The sequence below is a fragment of the Budorcas taxicolor genome, chromosome 15, assembly GCF_023091745.1.
Source record: "Budorcas taxicolor isolate Tak-1 chromosome 15, Takin1.1, whole genome shotgun sequence".
Lineage (NCBI taxonomy): Eukaryota > Metazoa > Chordata > Mammalia > Artiodactyla > Bovidae > Budorcas > Budorcas taxicolor.
The window spans coordinates 1,438,539-1,459,920 of NC_068924.1; the positions used below are offsets into that span (position 1 = coordinate 1,438,539).

At 34.7% G+C, this 21,382-nt stretch overlaps 1 protein-coding gene across 1 annotated transcript in view; it reads right to left on the reverse strand.

Moving 5' to 3' along the window:
* Positions 1–21,382, reverse strand: part of GRIA4 (glutamate ionotropic receptor AMPA type subunit 4) — a 660,370-nt gene that overhangs the window by 21,977 nt on the left and 617,011 nt on the right. The gene's annotated exons all lie outside the window — the stretch shown is intronic.

Consider the following 21,382-nt stretch of genomic DNA (forward strand, 5'->3'; position numbering starts at 1 on the left):
TTAGAGATCAGGGTCTATTTTGTATCCCATTGTCTCTGCCTGGCCCTGCAAACATTTGGTTCCCAAAAATTTGCTTTTCTATCTCTATGTGAATTGCCTTCCTCCCCTTTGAAGTTCCAAACCTTTACCCACAACATCACTTTTTCGTCTTTTGCTGAAGACGGTATTTAATGTGAGGATTTGGGCCACTTTAGCTAGTTACTAAGTTTTCCTGAGTCTCTGCCATGTATACATGTTATTAAACTTTTGTTTGATTTTCTCCTGTTAATCTATCTCATGTCAATTTAATTTTTAGACTAGCCAGAAGAACCTATAAGGGTAAAGGAAAATTTATTTCTCCCCAACAGATAGGATTCAACTTTATTGGCTGAACACTACTCCCCATAAAGCTGCTGCAGTTAAGAGACCCTGGGGCACCTGACAAAAGCCAGCACAAGGTATTATTTGTTACCATGTGGGCTAGTCTCATAAATCTCTGGCTGCAGGGTCTGTTGGAAAAGAGATTGGCAAGATCTCTTTTCTAAAATTAGATTAACAGGAGAAAATACTTGTGAGGCTAGCTTCTTGGACTTTGTGACTCTTGGTTTAAAGATTCATAAAGTACTACCCTTGGTTTGTTGATCATTTTTCCCCAGAGATGGTCACTGATCTTCCTTGTCTTTGTCTTTTGTGTCATTTTTTTTTTTTTTTAAAGGAGAAAGCCATTGGTGTGATTAAGTTTTCCTTTTGTCTTGTTCTATGTCTTGAGGGTTTGGTTTATATATTAGTGAGAAAAATCTCTCTGGTTTCTGCCATCCAAAAGGTACACATACCAGTGTTCATTTAGCAGCCAGTTAAATAGGCTGAAATTCTGAACAGTCTGTTTGCAAGCTCTCACAGGGAGCTTTGTCATAAGGGGTCCAGTCTATAAGGGGCCTTTCTTCTCAAATTTTTTGGCTATTTTGAGAGTCATGGAACATGGGAACTAAATCATCCATGGCTTTATTTCAGGACACTTGTGTCCATGATATCATGTCTAGAAAGTTACTTCAGGGTCTTTCTATAAATTGACTTATTGGTTTAAATCACTATTAAATTCCTACTCATCAGCAGTCCTCCTTCATGGATCACAGTCTTTTCATGGTGAAAGGGCTTGCATAACTCAATATATCCATGAGCCATATCATGCAGGGCTACCCTAGATGGTCATAGTGAAGAGTTCTGACAAAATGTGGTCCTCTGGAGAAGAGAATGGCAAACTACTACAGAATTCTTGCCATGCAAACCTTATGAACAGTATGAAAAGGCAAAAAGATATGACACCAAAGATGAGCCCCTCGATTGGAAAGTGTCCGATAGGCTACTAGGGAAGAAAAGAGAGCATTATTAATAGCTCCAGAAAGAATGAAGTGGATGGGCCAAAGTGGAAATGACACTCTGTTGTGGATGTGTCTGGTGGTAAAAGTGAAGTCCGATGCTGTAAAGAACAATATTGCATAGGAACCTGGAATGTTAGGTCCATGAATCAAGGTAAATTGGACATGGTCAAGTAAGAGATGGCAAGAGTGAACATTGACACCTTACAAATTAGCGAACTAAAATAGATGGGGATGGGTGAATTTAATTAAGATGACCATTATATCTACTACTGTGGTCAAGAATTCCTTAGAAGAAATGGAGTACCCTCATAGTCAATGAAAGAGTTAGAAATGCAGTACTTGGGCACAGTCTTAAAAAGGACAGAATGATCTCTGTTTGTTTCCAAGGCAAACGATTCAACATCACAGTAATCCAAGTTTAAGTGCCAACCAGTGATGCTGAAGAAGCTGAGGTTGACCAGTTTTTGTAGTGATCTACAACATCCTCTAGAAATAATGCAAAAAAAAAAAAGAAAAAGATGTCCTTTTCAACATATGGGATTGGAATGCAAAAGTAGGAAGTCAAGAGATATACCCAGAATAACAGGCAAGTTTAGCCTTGGATTACATAATGAAGCAGGACAAAGACTAACAGAATTCCATCAAGAGAACATGCTGGTCATAGCAAACACCCTTTTCCAACAATCCAAGAGATGACTCCACACATGAACATCACCAGATGGTCAATACAGAAATCAGATTGATTATGTTCAAGATGGAGAAGCTCTATACAGTCAGCAAAAACAAGACCTGGAGTTGAACTTGTGTCAGATTATGAGCTCCTTATTGCAAAATTAGGCTTAAATTGAAGAAAGTAGGGAAAGCCACTAGGTTATTCAGGCATGACTTAAATAAAATCCCTTATGATTATACAGTGGAGATGACAAATAGATTCAAGAGATTGGATCTGATAGACACAGTGCTTGAAGAATGATGGATGGAGTTTCATAACACTGTATAGGAGGCAATGACCAAAACCATTCCTAGGAAAAAGAAATGCAAGAAGAAAAAGTGGTTGTTTAGAAGGCTAAGCAAATAGCTGAGAAAAGAATAGAAACAAAAGGCAAGGGAAAAAGGGAACGATATACCCAACTGAATGCAGAGTTCCAGAGAATGGCAAGGAGAGACAAGAAGGCCTTTTAAAAAATGCAAAGAAACAGAGTTAAACAATAGGATGAGAAAGACTAGAGATCTCTTCAAGAAAATCAGAGATATCAGGGGAACACTTCATGTAAGGATGGGCACAATAAAGGACCGAAATAGTAAGGACCTAGCAAGAGCAAAAGAGATTAAGAAGATGTGGCAAGAATACACAGAATAACTATACAAAAAAGGTCTAAATGACCTGGATAACCACGATGGTGTAGTCTCACCTAGAATTGGGCATCCTGGAGTGTGAAGTCAAGTGGGCCTCAGGTAGCAATACTATGAACAAAGCTAGTAGAGGTGAAGGGCTTTCCAGGTGGTGCTAATGGTGAAGAAATCCCCTGCCATTGCAGGAGATATAAGAGATGCGAATTTGATCCCCGAGTCAGGAAGATCCCCTGGAGAAGGGCATGGCAACTTATTCCAATATTCTTGCCTGGAGAATCCCATGGACAGAGGACCCTGGTGGGCTATAGTATATGAGGTTGGAAAGAGTCGGACATGACTGAATTGACTTACAAGGCATGAAGAATAGAGATGAAAGAATTCCAGCTGAGCTATTTAAAATCCTAAAACCTGGTGACTTAAAGAGCTACACTCAATATGTCAATAATTTGGAAAACTCAGCAGTGGTCCCAGGACTGGAAGAGGTCAGTTTTCATTCCAACCCCCCAATACAGCAATGCAAAAGAATGTTCAAACTACCATAGAGTTGTTCTCATTTCACATGCTAGCAAGGTTATGTTCAAAATTCTTCAAACTAGGCTTCAACAACATGTGAACTAAGAAATTCCAGGTGGTCAAGCTGGATTTAGAAAATGCAGAGGGACCAGAGATCAAATTACCAACATTTGTTGGATCATGAAGAAAGCAAGGGAGTTCCAGAAAAACATCTACTTCTGCTACATTGACTGTGCTAAAGCCTTTATGTTGATCACAGCAAACTGTGGAAAACTCTTAAACAGATGGGAGTACCAGACCACCTTACCTGTCTCCTGAAAAATCTGAATGCAGTTCAGAAGCAATAGTTAGAGCCTCATATGGAACAACTGACTGATTCAAAATTGGGAAAGATGCATGACAAGGTTGTATATTGTCCTGCATATTTAACATATATGTGGAGTACATCATGTGAAATTCTGGGCTGGATGAATCACAAGCTGGAATCATGATTGTGAGAAGAATAACAACATTCTCAGACATGCAGACAGTATCATTCTAATGGCAGAAAATTAAGAGGCACTAAAGAGCCTCTTGATGAGGGTGAAAGAGGAAAGTGAAAATGCTGGCTTGAGACTCAACATTCAAAAAACTAAGATCATGGCATTCAGTCCCATCACTTCATGGCAAATAGAAGGGGAAAAAGTAGATGCAGTGGCAGATATTATTTTCTTGGGCTCAAAAATCACTGAGGAAAGTTACTGCAGCCATGAAATTAAAAGATGCTTGCTCCTTGGAAGGAAGGATATGATAAACATAGACAGCATATTAAAAAGTAGAGTACATCACTTTGCTGACAAAGGTCCGTATAGTCAAAACTATGGTTTTTCCAGCAGTCATGTACAAATGTGAGAGTTGGACCATAAAGAAGGCTGAGCACCAAGAATTGATGTTTTCAAATTGTGATGCTTGGAGAAGACTCTTGAAATCCCCTTGGATTGCAAAGATATCAAATCAGATAATCATAAAGGTAATCTATCCTGAATATTCATTGGAAGGACTGTTGCTGAAGCTAAAGCTCCAATACTTTGGCCACTTCATGAGAAGAGCTGACTCATTGGGAAAGGTTGAAGCAAAAGGAGAAGGTAGCAGCAGAGGATGAGGTGGTTAGATAGAAGCATCAACTCAATGCACATGAATTTGAGCAAACTCTGGGAGACAGTGGAGATAAAGGAGCCTGACATGCTATAGTCCATGGGATTGCAAAAAGGTGGACACGACTTAGCAACTGAACAACAAATGACAATAACATCAATGGCCAGATGATGGATCTTTAGAATTGGAAAAGCTTCTAAATTGGTCAATATTTGCAAAGCTCTCATCATAGATAGTTGTATTACTAGTATCTATGGAAAGACCAAATTAAAAGCTGGATGCAAAGAAATATAACAGCTAACCTTAAAAAGTCTCTTAGTTTTAAAAATAAAAGAAAATCTTTTCAGGAAGCCTTATTAAATTCATATTCTAAATGGGTCTTACAGGTGCTAATAAAAACATTGTTTATTAATAAGCAAATGGAACGAAAAGAGACTCTTCCCCCCAAAAAAAAAATTCTAAAGAGTTGTTCAATAATAACTTAAATAAAACAAAAAATGAAAGTGGGAATAAAGAGGAATCAGAAAGGGAAGAGTCATGGGATTAATCAAAGCTGGATGAAAATCTTTAGATGGTTATTAAGAATTGGGATAAATAAAATGAGCATTTGTAGGATCAAAACAAAGGTTTTATAATACAGCACTACCTAAGATTGTGTGAGCCCAAAGGACCCTATATTGGTTCTCTCCAACAGTAAAGATCCCAAACAAGTCTACTCTAATTACTTCAGTTTATATACATTTTAAAAGCTGGAAGGAAAAGATTACACACTGAGAAACCTGCAACTGTTTGGGGGCAACAGTTAGGCCAATTAATCAAGTTAAATATTGACAAAAGAGCCTTGGTCCCTTGGGTCTACCCCTTACTGGGGTCATCAGAACCTTTGTATAGGAATGAAGCAAATGGCTGGGGGATAAAAAGTTTCTGGGACTCCTTGTAAAACTGGGACTTGTTGATGGCATTTTAGTGGAAACTAAAGTTACAGAACTGATAGAACTGAGATGGAAGTTAATTAAAAAATTGTGCATTTGAGTGGACTTTATGTAAGATGATTGCATTTTTTTTTTTTTGCCTTGATTATATTGTAGGGATGAGGATTTTGTCTTCCCTTGCCTGGTTTTGTAAGATGGGGCAGGTAAACCCACCGTTTAGGGAGTGTTAATTGAATAAAGGAAGCTGATAGTGCTGAGCCCACATAGTATGAGATGGAAACCCAGAAACTGAGGGCTGATATTTAGGGGCTAAAAGAAGCAATAGTGGAAGATTTTACCCCAAGAGTGAACCGGTATGTGGAAGTGCTCCCTCACAGGAAATCTAATTCACATCCTCCTTAAAGATTTATCAAGGACAAGTATATAAGTTTTTTCCACAAATAGTAAAAAGCCTTAAAAATCTGAGCATATACAATTTTTTTTCCAATTTTTATTTATAAACTAGTGAGTTTGTGATATACCTGCTTCATGACTTAGGTTTTACAGTGAAAGCTATGAGAGTTCTGGTTGTGTTTATGTTTATGTATGTGCATTATTGATACGGCATTTTCCTATCTCTAAATGATATTATCAAAATTAATTTGCAGAAGAGCTGTTTTTAATTGCCTTAAAAATAAGTGCTTATGAATTAAATTTCTAAATGTAGTAGAAACTAACCCAAATGTTTTCCAGTGTACCTGATATAGGATTAATCTTTAGTAAGTAAAAGCAAGTTTAAGCTTGTTGGTTTAATTAAATAGGCCTATCTCAAGAGATACCAGCTTTAATTGTAAAGCTTATATTCTACTAGGTTTCAGTTCAGTTCATTCACTCAGTCGTGTCCGACTATTTGAGACCCCATGAATCGCAGCACGCTAGGCCTCCCTGTCCATCACCATCTCCCGGAGTTCACTCAGACTCACGTCCATCCAGTCGGTGATGCCATCCAGCCATCTCATCCTCTGTCATCCGCTTCTCCTCCTGCCCCCAATCCCTCCCAGCATCAGTGTCTTTCCCAAAGAGTCAACTCTTCGCATGAGGTGGTCAAAGTATTGGAGTTTCAACTTTAGCATCAGTCCTTCCAATGAACACCCAGTACTGATCTCCTTCAGAATGGACTAGTTGGATCTCCTTGCAGTCCAAGGGACTCTCAAGAGTCTTCTCCAACACCACAGTTCAAAAGAATCAATTCTTTGGTGCTCAGCTTTCTTTATAGTCCAAATCTGACATCCATACATGACTACTGGAAAAACCATAGCCTTGACTAGACGGACTTTTATTGGTAAAGTAGTATCTCTGCTTTTCAACATACTATCTAGGTTGGTCAAAACTTTTCTTCCAAGGAGTAAGCATCTTTTAATTTCATGGTTGCAGTCACCATCTGCAGTGATTTTGAAGCCCCCCAAAAATAAAGTCTGACTACTAGGTTTACCACAAGTTAAACACATTCAGCTATCTCTGGTACAAAATTTGTCAGCAAAAAAATGATAAATTTGTATGATAAAATTTTCACAAGTAATTAAATAAGTTTAAATGAAACAAAAGTTTTTAGGTGAAATCTTTAATAATAATTATGTTTTGTGGCATAGATACTTAAAAATAGTTTCCTCAAATTTGTTTTGGTAACTTGAAGCTTTAGAGTTTTGCTAACTTAAATGATGGGAATTCCTGAATGTTTAGATCATTTCCAGAGAAGATAAAATACCAAAACATTAATTGTTAAATAAATCAAAGTCTATTTTTTGTTTTCTTATTACAGAGAACTAAACATATTTGGGTTTATTAAAATGTGTCATGGATCACATTGAAAAAAATTAGGCTGTAAGGGAGTCTTATTAAGAGTTAAAGTTTTCTTCGAATATTTGTATATTTATGTATTTGCCTTTGAAATCTTTTATTGTCACTTTGGTTAAGCGAATAAGTATTGCTTTACAGTGACCTGTAGTTGTATCTGACCAAGTGATTTAAAACATTTTGATAACTTTGACAGTCTCCCAAATCAAAATTCTAAATAAAGTCCCTTTGAGCCTCTACTTAACTTTGAGATGTTTCATAAGGCCCCTGAAACATCTCAAAGAGATATATTAAATTAAAAAACATGGTACATTAAATTATATGGAAATCATTGTTAAATGAGCAATGATAAATCTTCTTAGGTGTATTGTGTGGGTAAATGCTATTAATACAGGTGTTCTAGAGGTTATATGAAATTCCTAAAATTCAGATGTGTCCTGGTATGTTATCAGTCATATTTCTAGTTATTATCTTAAAATGTTGCATGTCACAGAAATAGACAAATTTCCATGTAAACTGCATTGCAATTAGATCTTTAACCATGTGATTTTAAGTTTTTGTCATTCATAGATAGTTTTTGTTTTACTAAAATTCTCTTAGAAAATGAAGATGCTAATAGAAATGATTTTTGGACAAATATAAGTTTGTGATAACTTTTAGATCATGACACAAAACTGGTAAGAAATTATAGAATTCTAATGAAAAACTTAATGGCTTCATAAAACTGTTAATAAATGATCAAGATCAATAAGAATTAATTATATGGAACTGAATGAACTGATGAATATGATTTATAATTTTTATAACTTTTCATCTGAAATATTACTGGCCTTTTCATCATTGCTTTCCAGATACAAAGAAATATTTCCTCTTCTATTAACTATGACTTATAGCAATTTGGCAAATTGTACCTATGTAAATAGAATTGAAACATCTTTTTCTTCCTACCTGATCCCCTCAGAATTTAGAAACTCTTATGAGTATTTTTATTTTCATGGCAATATATTTATTTACATACTTTCACTATGAATTTGTGCTTCTTGTATTAGAAGACAATTGGAAACAATTGGTTATATTATCAAGGCTTTGACTGGAATGTCATATTTAAAAATGTCCATAGAATCAGATACGACCAGACAGCTTGAAGGAATTAAGATCGACTGTATGGAGCCATAAAACCCTTTGGAAAAATACCCTGGTACTTTTCTTATATGGTTCCTAGAAGCCTTACCAGTTAAGTAAGGAAGGTTATTTCCTGGAAGGCACAAGAAATTCAGGATATTTTGGAGACCTTGTGGCTTAACTGGTAAAGAATTCGCTTACAATGTGGGAGACCTGGGTTCGATCACTGGATTGGGAAGATCCCCTGGAGAAGGGAAAGGCTACCCACTCCAGCATTCTGGCCTGGAGAATTCCATGGACTGTGTAGTCCCTGGGGTCTCAAAGAGTCGGACACAACTGAGCAACTTTCACTTTCTCTTTCAAGATGAGAAGAATTTACCCAAATTTATATATATTACAGGTAAATCTGGTAGCAAGTCATTGGCATGGTTTCATGGTATGAGAGGCATTTAAAAATTTAATCTGGAGATTCTTTTGAAAAATTCCAGCAAAGTAGATCAATTATCATTTTTGCTGGACTTAGGTAAATAACCAGGGCAAATTTAATGACACTAAATTAATTTTGAAAACAAATTAGTCTTTTTTTTTTTTTTACTTTACAATATTGTATTGGTTTTGCCATACATCAACATGTATCCAGCACACATATATACGTATTCCCCATCCTGAACCCCCTTCCCTCCTCCCCGTACCATCCCTCTGGGTCGTCCCAGTGCACCAGCCCTAAGCATCCAGTATCATGCATTGAACCTGGGCTGGTGACTCGTTTAATATATGATATTATACATGTTTCAATGCCAAATTGGTCTTAATTTTATTTTCTTTGATAGAAGTAAGGGTACTTTTTAGAGAAAAAAAAAAGCTTAGTGTTTTCAGTTTTTCTTCTGCTTCTTTTAACTTGGAATCATTGAGAATAAACGCTGCCCTTTTCCTGATGCCCTGCAAACTGAAGCTGAACAACTTGATATAAACTTGAGTAATCACAATAATTGCCTATATTTAGACAAACTTCTTGACTATTGCTGTGTAAGATTCTCAGAAAATTTACCTGAATACCTAATGACATCATTGAAAACATTTCATACTGCAAAACATGCTTTAGTCCTGATATCTAGAAATCTTGACTGGCAGCTCTCAGGATTCAGATACTGGGTTTATAATTTACTCCAATCATTTTTGCCTCCACACAAATACCTCCTACCTGATTGTTTGCACCATATAGCTTTAACTTTGAGAGCCCACCTGCATCATGGCCTCCTGAAATAAACTGATTTGTTGTCAGACTATGCAGCTGATTTGATGCACTATAAAGCAGTGTATCAAGTCAAATTCTGAACTATGAAACCTTTAGAAGAAACTTCAAAGACAAGACTATAGGTGAACAAAATCTGTTGCTGCCAAATATTTCTGGCATGCAAATAATTTCAAATTGAAAACAATCAAGTCTTGAAAGGCTCAGGAAGAAATTTTGACCTTGCTAACTGCCTTGATAATTTAGGTAGAAAGCCTTTTATAGGACTAGAACTAACACCAGAGAATATGGGCTAGGTGTGTTGGAAAAGCTAGAGATCACAATATACTCAGCATCCCACTCTATCCCCATAGCTCAAGCATTTGTTTCCCAAATATTTGCTTTTCCATCTCTATGTGAATTGTATTTCCCCCATTTGAGGTACCAAATCACTACCCTCAACAGTCTCTTTTGTCTTTAGCTGAAGATGGCATTTAAGGCGAGGGTTTGGGCCATTTGGTGAGTTACTCAGTTTTCTTGGGTCTCTCCCTGTATACATGTTATTAAACTTTTGTTTTATTTTCTCCTGTAATCTGTCTCATATCAATTTAATTCTTAGCCTGGCTAGGGTAGAGGAAGGGTGTCTAACTCTCTCTGACAATTCTAATAAACCTATTTTAAAATTAATTAATGACTTTTCAAGTATGCTTATTGAAGATAAGTAAAAAATTTCTGTGACCCATATTGGCTCCAGAATTTTAAAGAGAAGAGGTTTTCAGACTATGATTTGGCAGAAGTGAATTTCCAAGATATTAACTCCATTTGTAATCATTCTGAAAACATATCATATATGGGTTTTTTTTTTTTAAAGGAATGCATGTTAAATCAATAAAAATTTAAAAGAAATGTTGTCAAAACATACTTTTATTTATCCTTACATAATATTTAGAAAATGTAATCATATTAAATAATGTAAATTTTATTTTATTTTTGGTGGCCTTTTGAGTGTGCAGTTTGAGATTATATGAGATAAAGTCCCCACCCTAAGCCACCCCATTGTTATCACTGAAGTGAAGTGAACTCGCTCAATAGTGTCCAACTCTTTGTGGCCCCATGGACTGTAGCCTACCAGGTTCCTCCTTCCAAGGGATTCTCCCTCCATAGGATTTTCCAGGCAAGAGTACTGGAGTGGGTTGCCATGTCCTTCTCCAGGGGATCTTCCTGACCCAGGGATTGAATCTGCATCTCCTGCATTCCAGGCAAACGCTTAACCTCTGAGCCACCAGGGAAGCCCATTGTTATCACTATCCATGATCAAATTGTACAAAAGAGGATTTCATTTCAAGATGAGATTATAACTATCTAGATTAAGTGCTTCAAGTTACCTCTGGTTATCATTCACTTTTTGAAGTTGTGATTATCATCATTCTAAAGTAAAACTTCAAAAATACTAGGTCTTTCACAAAGATGCTTTGTCTGGACTTTCATTTTCTATGTGGACCCTGTCCCATCCCCAACTTTAAATACTTTCATCTCCTAGACCATTCTCTTTACTCTTTTTACACACCTTCCAGAATTCTAAACGATTCCATTCCATGTACCCTGACCATGTTTCCTTCTTCCATCCTTTGCCAGTTCTTAAAAGCTTTTATTGATTGTTTAAAGAACTAGAATCCTATAATATTTGAGTCAAAATGTGGTTTAGAGGTTGTCTCCAACTTTCTCATCTTATAGATGTGGTCACTGGGGTCTAATGAAAGTTAGGTGACTTGCTCAACAAAGCCCAGCTGGAACACAGGTCTTCTGCCTTCTAGTCCAGTGCTCTTTCCCACAGTACTATGGTATATTTGCTTCCTGTCATCCTGTGAAGTTAAACTATTTACTCATCCTTCCTATGGCTCTCTAAGGAAACTTTCCTTTTTCCTGAGAAGTTTTTCATGCTTGGTAGGGGTTACCTTTTGGTTAAGCTTTGATTCCTATGCCTTGCCCTATTAAGCTGGCAATATCTGTTCTCTCTAAACACTCCTTGAGCTGAGATTAATCTTAAAAGGCAAATAATCTTGTCAACTGACCTGATCCTTCCTAGAAGAAAGTACAGTAGATGACTTTCTTTAAAAAACAATACTAACAACCTAAATGGTGATTTGATTTCATTTGATGGTAACATTTATTTTCTCCTAGGTTAAAATTGGATATGTTTATTTTGATACAATGTTCTTAATGATTTAAGTTGCTGATCTTTTATAATATGTAATCTTGAGTTTCATAATGAAACAGCATCATAATGAAGCATCAGTATAATGAATTAGATGGTCACAAAAACTCAGTCTCATCTTTGAATTCTGGTTTCCTCTCCTTTCCCATAGTCAATCATCCATTAAGAACTGTTTTTCTGAAAATGTCTTCTATTTTCATTTCTGTTACATTTATACCACCTTATGAAAACCATTATCACCTGAGACAAGATCCACTGATTCAGTCCCTTCTCAGATGCTCACAGTCAAAAGAACTTTGCTTCTCTGCTCATATGTGGTGCTTTGTCAAAAACCTTCAGTGATTCCTGATTGTCTCTAAAATATTATTCTAATTTTTCTGGTATTAATGGCTTTCTAACAATTCAATTTACATATACCTTTACAATATAATTTTATTAAGCCAGACTCTGTGTCAAGTTATGTGTATTCTATCTGAATCCTCATTGAATCCACATGGCTAGTAAATGGCAAATGAAAATGGGACCCTGGGTATCTCTAACACAGAAGCCCAGCCTCTTAAGCACTAGTTCACCAAACAGAACTTCTCTTCCTCTAGCCAGTCTTATTTTCTTATAGTCTCAAATATATTTTATTCAGAATCAATTCCAGTCTCATGATAGAAAGTTCACCAGGAATTCCTTTTTTTGTCTCTTAGCTTTTCTAAATTTCTTATAATTTTCCAGTAATCACTCATTGACTTATTCATTCAACTGGTACATCTGAACCTATTTTATCAGGTCTTTCCCAGATATTCTAATTACCTTCTGCTTCTTTAAATTATCTATATATTATGTAGAATCAAATTTGCTCTGAGTTTCACTTTTCATTACAATGTTAGCTGTATATATTTTTTCTCCTTGGAAAGCAGCAGCTGTGTCTTGTAATACTTTATAACATTTTCAGTCCCAGTGCAGGGCAAGAAATATAGTAGGCATGCAGTAACTAAATGTGGGACGATATCTCAATGAATTGACTTAAGGTGCTAGTTTTCAAGTAACCATTCAAATGAAAGCATAGTGTGTTATACAATGAAAGAGAATCTTTCAACTATGGAACCTGATAAATTTTGAGAAGACGATATGAATGTTTTAAAACAAAATAAAATAAAGCAAAAGTCTTTAAAACTGTCTGTTAAATATTGGCAAGAGGAACATATGAAATTACTGACTCTAGAACTTTTGTCCACTGTATAAACAAAATAATCTAAAAAGGTATTCCATATTATAGATACTTAAAATAAAGGGATCACCAGTTCAGTTTGTGTCGCCAAAAAAAAGAATACTAAAAGATAAAATCAAATATAAGTTTGTGAATATCAAGGGAAATCTGATACTTTTAATGAAACTCAAAGATAAAAATCACAAATACTAGTATTTCTGTAGTTCAGTTCTAATCTATTTTAGTGTAGCAAATAAAACATACTACCTTAAAAAATATTTTTTCTACTTAGAACAATATAATTCAGCATATTTCAGAAATTAAAAATTTCATTTATCATAAACAGATTTTAAATGTCAACTGTATTTGGTTTAGCTTGATTAAGATTTATTTTGTTGTACATATAAATATGTATTTAATTCACTAAATACATCTACTTAATCTTTATATACAAATGCTTTAAATTTCCTATCAAGTTCTTGAAAGAAAATATTAAAGTTTTAATTTTTCTCTTTCATTTAAGGTTTCTGTTTTTTAGTAATAGACTAGCTTCCTAGGTGATTCTAGTGGTAAAGAATGGCCAGGCAATACAGGAGACATGAATTGTTGGTTTGATTCCTGGGTCAGAAAGATCCCCTGGAGGAAGGCATGGCAACCTGCTCCAGTATTCTTGCCTGGATACAGAGGAGCCAGGCAACTGACAGTCCATAGGGTCGCAGAGTTTGACATGACTGAAGTGACAGAGCATGCATGCACAGCCTTTAAATATAACTTAAAATATATAGCTTAAAGTGTCTTTTAAGTGATCTTGTTTCATCTATCTTTAAGTTTTGACTCAGATTTTGGTTAGGTGGGAGAATAGCACAAACAGAAAAAGGAAATTGTTTGGTAAAAATAGGGTCTTGAAAAGAAGCTATCTGAACTTGCCATTCAAAGAGGGCTCATAACTAGAAGAACGTGTGGCTTTTCCATTATTCTCTGAAAAGAACTGAAGACTTGGATTTCTAAGTACATTTGCCTGTGAATATTATAAGCTTATGCCATCCTAAGTGAAATATAAAGCTCTTATTTTTGAGAGCGACAGGGCATACAATCATATTTCAAAACAGAAACATATTTTTTTTAATATTTATTTTTATTAAAATTTAAATAGGAAGAAAGTTAAAATTATTAAAATAATCTCACCTACCATTGCTCCTATTGATGTTAATACTAGAACAATATCACACAGTCTTTTAGCTATTAGCTTCTCATCAGGGGTCGGATATTTTTTAAATTACCAGTTTGGGCACTTTCACCATCTAGTCTTAATATATTTAATAAATTGAATGCAGGTAACATGAGATTAGTACTTTCACTTTACTGAGAAACTAAAAAAAGAAAAAATGATGTTTTATCTCAATTTCAGGTTATCCAAAAGAACTAGAAATCACTGCAGAACCACCAATTCTTTCTTAGAATGAGATTATCATGATATATTTTATAAGAATTCAAAGTATATAACAGATCTGCCTGACATAACTAATGTCTGTGTGGTGTCAAATTCTAACACATCAATACTTCACTAAAAATATTGTGACTTTTTTTTTTTTTTTTTTTTTTTGCTTAAGCAATCCATGTATCTGGCATGATAAATTTCAGGAATAAATACATTAGAAATAAATAATGTACCTTAAATATATCCTATACTTTTCACTAAGAGTCAGTGAGTGAGAAAGCCAAAGTTAAGTTCTATCTGACAAAATGCTTTATCTGCTAAAAGTTCAGTAATTAGGTTTCTGGATTTGGTGACCATTGCAGTATCATTGGGTTTCCCCATTGGCTCAGTGGTAAAGAATCTGCCTATAATGTGTGTGCCACAGGAGACTTGGGTTCGATCACCTGGGTCAGGAAGGCTCCCTGGAGGAGGGCGTCACAACCCACTCCAGTACTCTTGCCTGGATTATTCCATGGACAGAGGAGGCTGGTGGGCTACAGTCCATAGTATTGAGAGTCATACATGACTGAAGCGATTTAGCACGACAAGGCAATATCATTAATCTACATAAATGTTGGTATAAAATCAAATTTACACGACTAGTTTGGTTCCCGTTCAGAAGGCAACAAACTCTAACAATAATATATCCTTCTGAAATGACTTTGTTTCACTAAAACCTCCAAAATCCAGTTTTAAGCTGATGTCAAACATATCTGTAACAAAGAAAAAACTGCTTCTGAAAGATGATTATTTACTAGCAACTCACTGCTTGAATTCTCATTCTTTCTGCACATTTCTTTCTTTTTGTTTTTCTAAAATTTCCTTCTTGATCCACAAGTGTCTTAGTTATATGATCCTAGAGCTTTCTTAAAATCTGTTTGAGTCACAGAAAAATATTACTGGATGGAATCTGGGAGCTGATCCCTCCATAATCCATAAGACTTCTTCAAATATCTCAAATTATGGGTGTTTTATAAATTCTCACTTTGAATTTCACTTGTTTCTCACTTTGCATTTCTCCCCTATGGAGAGACCAATTTGAAATACGATATTAAATTCAGAAAATACTGATGTCATGTTTATGGATAATAACATAAAACATGAGAAGTAACACTGGAAATCATTAATAGTAATGCAAGAGGCCTGGTAAGTGCTTCTATAAGCATGGGGAAATACTGGTTGAAGCAATATTGCCTCCCTTTCCTCTTAGATTTTTCTAACCACAGCTTTCAAAAGGTACCTTAAAATTTCACTAATATATATTACTTCACACCAAGTCTAACCTGACCATACTTATAATTATATATCATTTAAATTACATCAGCTGCTTATTTAAAGTAAAAAATTTCTTAATAATATATTTTCTATAGAAACACTTTGGATTTTACCAAAATTTTTGCAATCTTATTATCCATTTTGGTTTGATTGCCAGTTACCATTCATATTTTACATGTAATAAAATTCCAAGCTGATGACAATTTCCTAAGACCTATATAAGAATCTAATCCTTAATAGAAGACTGGCACTGATGTTTAATGATGATAAAAAACCTTAGCATATAACTGATAAGACGTGTGAAGGTTTTTCTATTCTGCTATTACATTTGTATGTGGGTATTCAAATAATTATTATGCACAGGTGGCAAGCTGGTTTCTTAACCCTGTTAAGTTAAAAAATATAAATGTATAAAGAAAAGAGGATTAAAAATAGGTGGGGGAGGGGTTTCCTTCAAATAAATGGAACCCATTCTTTTGAAAGAAATCTCCCCTCTTACCTTGGTCCTGGAGCTGGTTAGTTCTCCTCTGTCCTCCTCCTAGGGGAGAAATACCCAAAGTTAAACAATAATAGGACATGGTCTTGTATTAAAGTCAAGTTCAGTTCTGGCTGATCCTTTTCTCATGTCTCACAAGACATTACCAACTGTCTGATATACTGGAGCATTCACTGAATTCAATTTAAGATCCATTTAAGGGTTAAGCCAACATTAGCTGTGTAAGGGGGACAAAATTGTGTGCTCTTTAGTCAGCCTATTTTATTAGAGCTCCAATAAATTGAATACTGATTTAGAGCAAACTAATTTACGGAAGAGCATTGACTTGTTAATTTTCATCAGGTGGAGTGAATTATGTAGGGTGTACCATGAGAGGCTTAGAGTTCCCCAGGAAGGGAGAGGCACGCTGTGATGTTTCAACCCATTTCCCTGATGTTCATGTCTTTTGAGAGCAAAATGATAGTGCTAGAGGCAACATCATATTTGGAGCAGTATTAAATCTGATATGAACTAGAATTATTATAAAAGTGAAAAAAAAAACCCCTTAATAGGTCATTAGATTGGAAGACTAACAAAAAGTCTGAGAGATGAGTATGATTGCAAATTATGTGATTTAATTTTTCAAAACATGGAATCATAGGTAAGATAAATATAGAATTTTTTTTTTTTTTCTTAATGTGTGTATCTAACTAGGACTCTTGGCTTCTTTGGAGAGAAACAAGATAGCATAGTGAAATGAATATGGATTTGGTAAATATACAATAATGGGCTTCTATTCCAGTTCTGTCATTTCTCAGTTATTTGACTTGAATTTCAACAACATCGTCTGTCCAGATGAAGATACCAACATCAAAGGGCTGTGGGGGGAAATATGTTCATATATGTATGCTTGATATGTAGTAGATATTAATTGTTTTCTTTTCATTTATATGGTCTCTGATATGTTCTTTTTTAAAATTGGAGTTTCTGCTGTACAAAAAAGTAAGTCAGTTATACATGATATATTTTTTTCTTACTTGAATGACTTCAAATCTTCAGAGACCGCTGTCTAATTAATTGACTTTCGAGCCAATTCCTGGATACCCCTTGACATAATTTCGGAGATAGTGACTGGCTCCCATAAAAAATCAAATACCAGACAGTTAATTAAATTCTGTGAGACATGGAGGAAAGTGGAGACCAAGAATGAGCCTGAACCCATACAAGATCATGTGCTATTGTTATTTAACTTTGGGTAACTTATTAAAATTCTTTATCAAGTAAAATGACATCAAGTGAGAAAATGGATGTACTTTTGGAAGCTCAGGTTGTCACAATATATTCCAGAAATATAAAAATGAAGGATGTCTTAGCTGTCACTCAAATGGCTATTATGAATATATGCAGGGAAAAAACACTGTATGTAAGATTCTGTATTACACATCTATTACTATTACCACTTATTTAGCATTAGATTCACCCTATGATCTTTAATCACTTTAAAGTTCCATAATATTTCTATGGCACCATAAAACTCCTCCAACTATAAATATGCACATTTTTCACATCCTTAGAAACTTTAACATCATCTCTTTAATGAATATTCTAAGAATGGCTCTTTTGACAAACCTGTCTTTATCCGTTATGTTCTATAAATTCTAAAGAAAATATACAGAAATACTTTTTTTTGAAAAAGATACATTCAGAAATCATAAATCTATGCTATAAATATAAAAAAGAGCATATTTTATGAAACACCTACTTCATCCATGGAGCCCACTTATATGACAGAGTTTTGACAGAAATACCTTTATATTCCAAATAATCTGAGAATCTATGAAAAAGAAAAACTGTAGGTACACTGCCAGGCTTGGTTACAATCACAATGGCTGTGCAGTCTTCCTGCTTCAGGGCATTAACTGATTGCTATTTATGATGAAGGAAAAAAATGGAAAAGAAATTAAATAGTAATAAACCTGTTGGAGATATTATAGTGCCCTTAAAAATTGACACTCTCAAGTATTACATACTGAAACAATACAGGATACAATATTATATAGACCAATTTTAAAAATCATATCTAGATATGGAAAAATGTTTCATTCTTAAAAAACAAAGAAAGTCCTTCTACATCCATGTGCTTCACTTTAGCTGTTTTACTACCACTCATATAATTCAAAGGGTTTTGTCAGATTTGCATATTGCCCCAAATTTGATGTCATTATCTAATTTTAAAACTCTATATAATTATACAAGAACTGTGTCTCTCTGGTTCTCTCAGAGAAGTGTTTTCCTTAAATTCTTTTCCCATTTCGCATTGTAGACAGACTATGATAAAAGCAGCTATTTACTTAATTAGTGAATTACTTAATCCCAAAGCCTAATGAGCTTCTATTGAAATTCTGGGAATGAATTTCCCCCTAGTGTTATTAAGTGTCCACAGCTTCAAAGAGGTATAACAGAATTCTTTGGTTGTTTTACTAAAGACAGTTCAGGACATGACCCAGAATTTCAGACTCTCGAAATGAGATGGAAATTTAGATGTCACTGTGTGTACTCTCTGAGATGTGAGAATCTCTTCTATTTGAACAATTTGGGAAACATAGCCAATTTTCCCCCCATTATTTGAACCTATTTTAATTGTTGTAAAATCTTTCTTTGTATTGACCTGAAACCTACCTCTGTCTAATTTAGTTAATTTAGCAGTTTCTTTAGTTTATAATATGAATTAAACATAATTTCTTGAGCTCTTATATGGGTATTTTCAATATACCTTGAAATTATCAATATTGATGAAACTACAACATAGAATAATCATAGAATCTATTCAAGAACCTTTCAAAGTAAACTATAGTTACAGTAAAGAGGTTTTCTCATTGTTGTTGTTGCTGTTCTTTTCCCATAAGAGCACTGGAGAGAGTCAGAAGATCTCATTTCCAATCTCAGCTGTGTGGGACTGTGGGCAAGTCACTTAACATCTCTAATTTATGTCTTCCTTTATAATAAAATGACATCATGAGAAGGTTAAAAGGAGCAGGTGAATATATATATATGAAAGTGATTTGAAAGCCATAATGCTGTATTTTTACTAATATTATTTCATTTTTGAAATAGCCTGCCCAGCAACTTTTAGAGTTATACATTAAGCTAAATGCAAACATTATGTCTTAAAAGTGAACAAATTAAAAATACTAATAAAATGATAGACTAACTGATTCTTTGCCTTATATTATCATTACTTTATCATTTCATGGAAAGTAATTTTTTTTTTTTTTTTTTAGTCTATGCCCTTCATATTTACTCTGAAAGACAATCAGGTCCATTTTTTTTTGGATCCTGTTTACTTCTCGCTAGCCTAGCCTCAAACATAAGCCAAAGGTTAGGGTATTGATTTAGGGTTCTGGATATTGGTTTAATTTTAAGTTTTCTATTTCTCATGCTTTTAAAAAAGCATTTGCTTTTCATGCTAAAGTCAGTAGCAATGACTTGTTGATAATACTTTTTCTGTGGTCTTAGTTACAAGCACCTAAAAAGAGAGGAGACTTAGGGACTGGGGATCTGGTGATATCTTCTCTTATTTACTAATAGTATTCTGGCCTGTTACTCTATCAAAAAGGATGTTTAGAAGTTGCATATCTCTCAGCTCCAAATATGAAATGACTAGGCTTCTGTAATAGCAGAGGCCTTGCAGATAGTTCTTGACAGCTTTTATATAAACTTGCATAGTAAAGCAACAATGGAGAGGAGTCCATATACTCATACTGCCTTTGAAAGTGAGTTGCTTGTGTTATACTTGTTTGATTGACTCCAGTTTGATTTTTATTTTGGCAAACTCCCAAAGAATTAACACTTAGAGAAAACAGATTGAATTTTTAACATTTCTGTAAAAAAATACTTATGCATTTTCTTCATTGAGAATCTTAGAGAAAAAGCAATATAAATAAAACCGTGGTTATTTCAATATGATGTCATGATTTTGGTTAGTAGAGTTTAAACAATAGATTTCTTACAAATTTTGGCATAGTATACTTTGAAAGGCACAATTTAATGCTAAGAATATTTTTATGCCTTTAACGTTTTTTCATTGTTGAGTTGTATGACGGTAGAGAAACATGTTCAAATGGCTTTACAGAGTTTTTGAAAGAGTATTTCATTCTTTGAATGAGTCCTAACAATGTTTTAGGTTTTTAGAAAGTATGGTACCTATTCATTAAAAATAAACTACTTTTAATCATGAAAGGGGAAGGCAATGGCAACCCACTCCAGTACTCTTGCCTGGAAAATCCCATGGACAGAGGAGGAGCCTGGTAGGCTGCAGTCCATGGGGTTGCGAAGAGTCGGACACGACTTCATTTTCACTTCTCACTTTCATGAATTGGAGAAGGAGATGGCAACCCACTCCAGTGTTCTTGCCTGGAGAATCCCAGGGACGGGGGAGCCTGGTGGGCTGCTATCTATGGGGTCGCACAGAGTCGGACATGACTGAAGCGACTTAGCAGCGGCAGCAGCAATCATGAAAAACCCATATGTGGTATTAATGGAGGATAGACAATGTATTCATAGTATTTCTAAGTTCTGTTTGTATAATTATTGCTTATAAAATGTTCTTAGAGTCAATATAATGCCATTTCTAAGAAGGTTTGAGGCCAGGTGAGGTATTTTGGAGAGTTGAATGGTGACTTTCTATTCAGGTGTTGCCAGGTGCATATGATATTATGCTTGTAGCAAAGCTATCTCAAATGTATGTTATCTCATTTTGAAAACAAAAGTTACAGGACTGATTTTTGGGGAGAAATAAACATTTATAAAATAAACGAGTTACAGTTTCTTATTTCTACTTAGAATATAATTATAAATCATAGTCTTTACTATTTTCCAGTTCATTTCAAATGACTGTCAAAATATTTTATCTTCTTTCTCTTAAATATGAATAACAAACCAGTCCACACAAACTTGGCTGATATTTTCTTAGCTGAACAGACCCATTGTTCACTTGCTTTCTTGTTTCTCTGTGTCCCCTTTATAACCTGAACACTAATACTGCAATTCTAGAAACCAATTCTTATAGTGAGATGATCTGTAAAGATGAGTGACATAATATGGAACTTGTCCAGCTATTAGACATATACCAAGATGAAACACATCTACAGCATATTTATACATATCAGATTATGAACTTTGGTCTTAGAGACAACTTTATGTTTTCTAAATATATGTGGCAGGTGTAACTCAAGGTTATAGATTCTGCACTCACATTAGTTGTGAA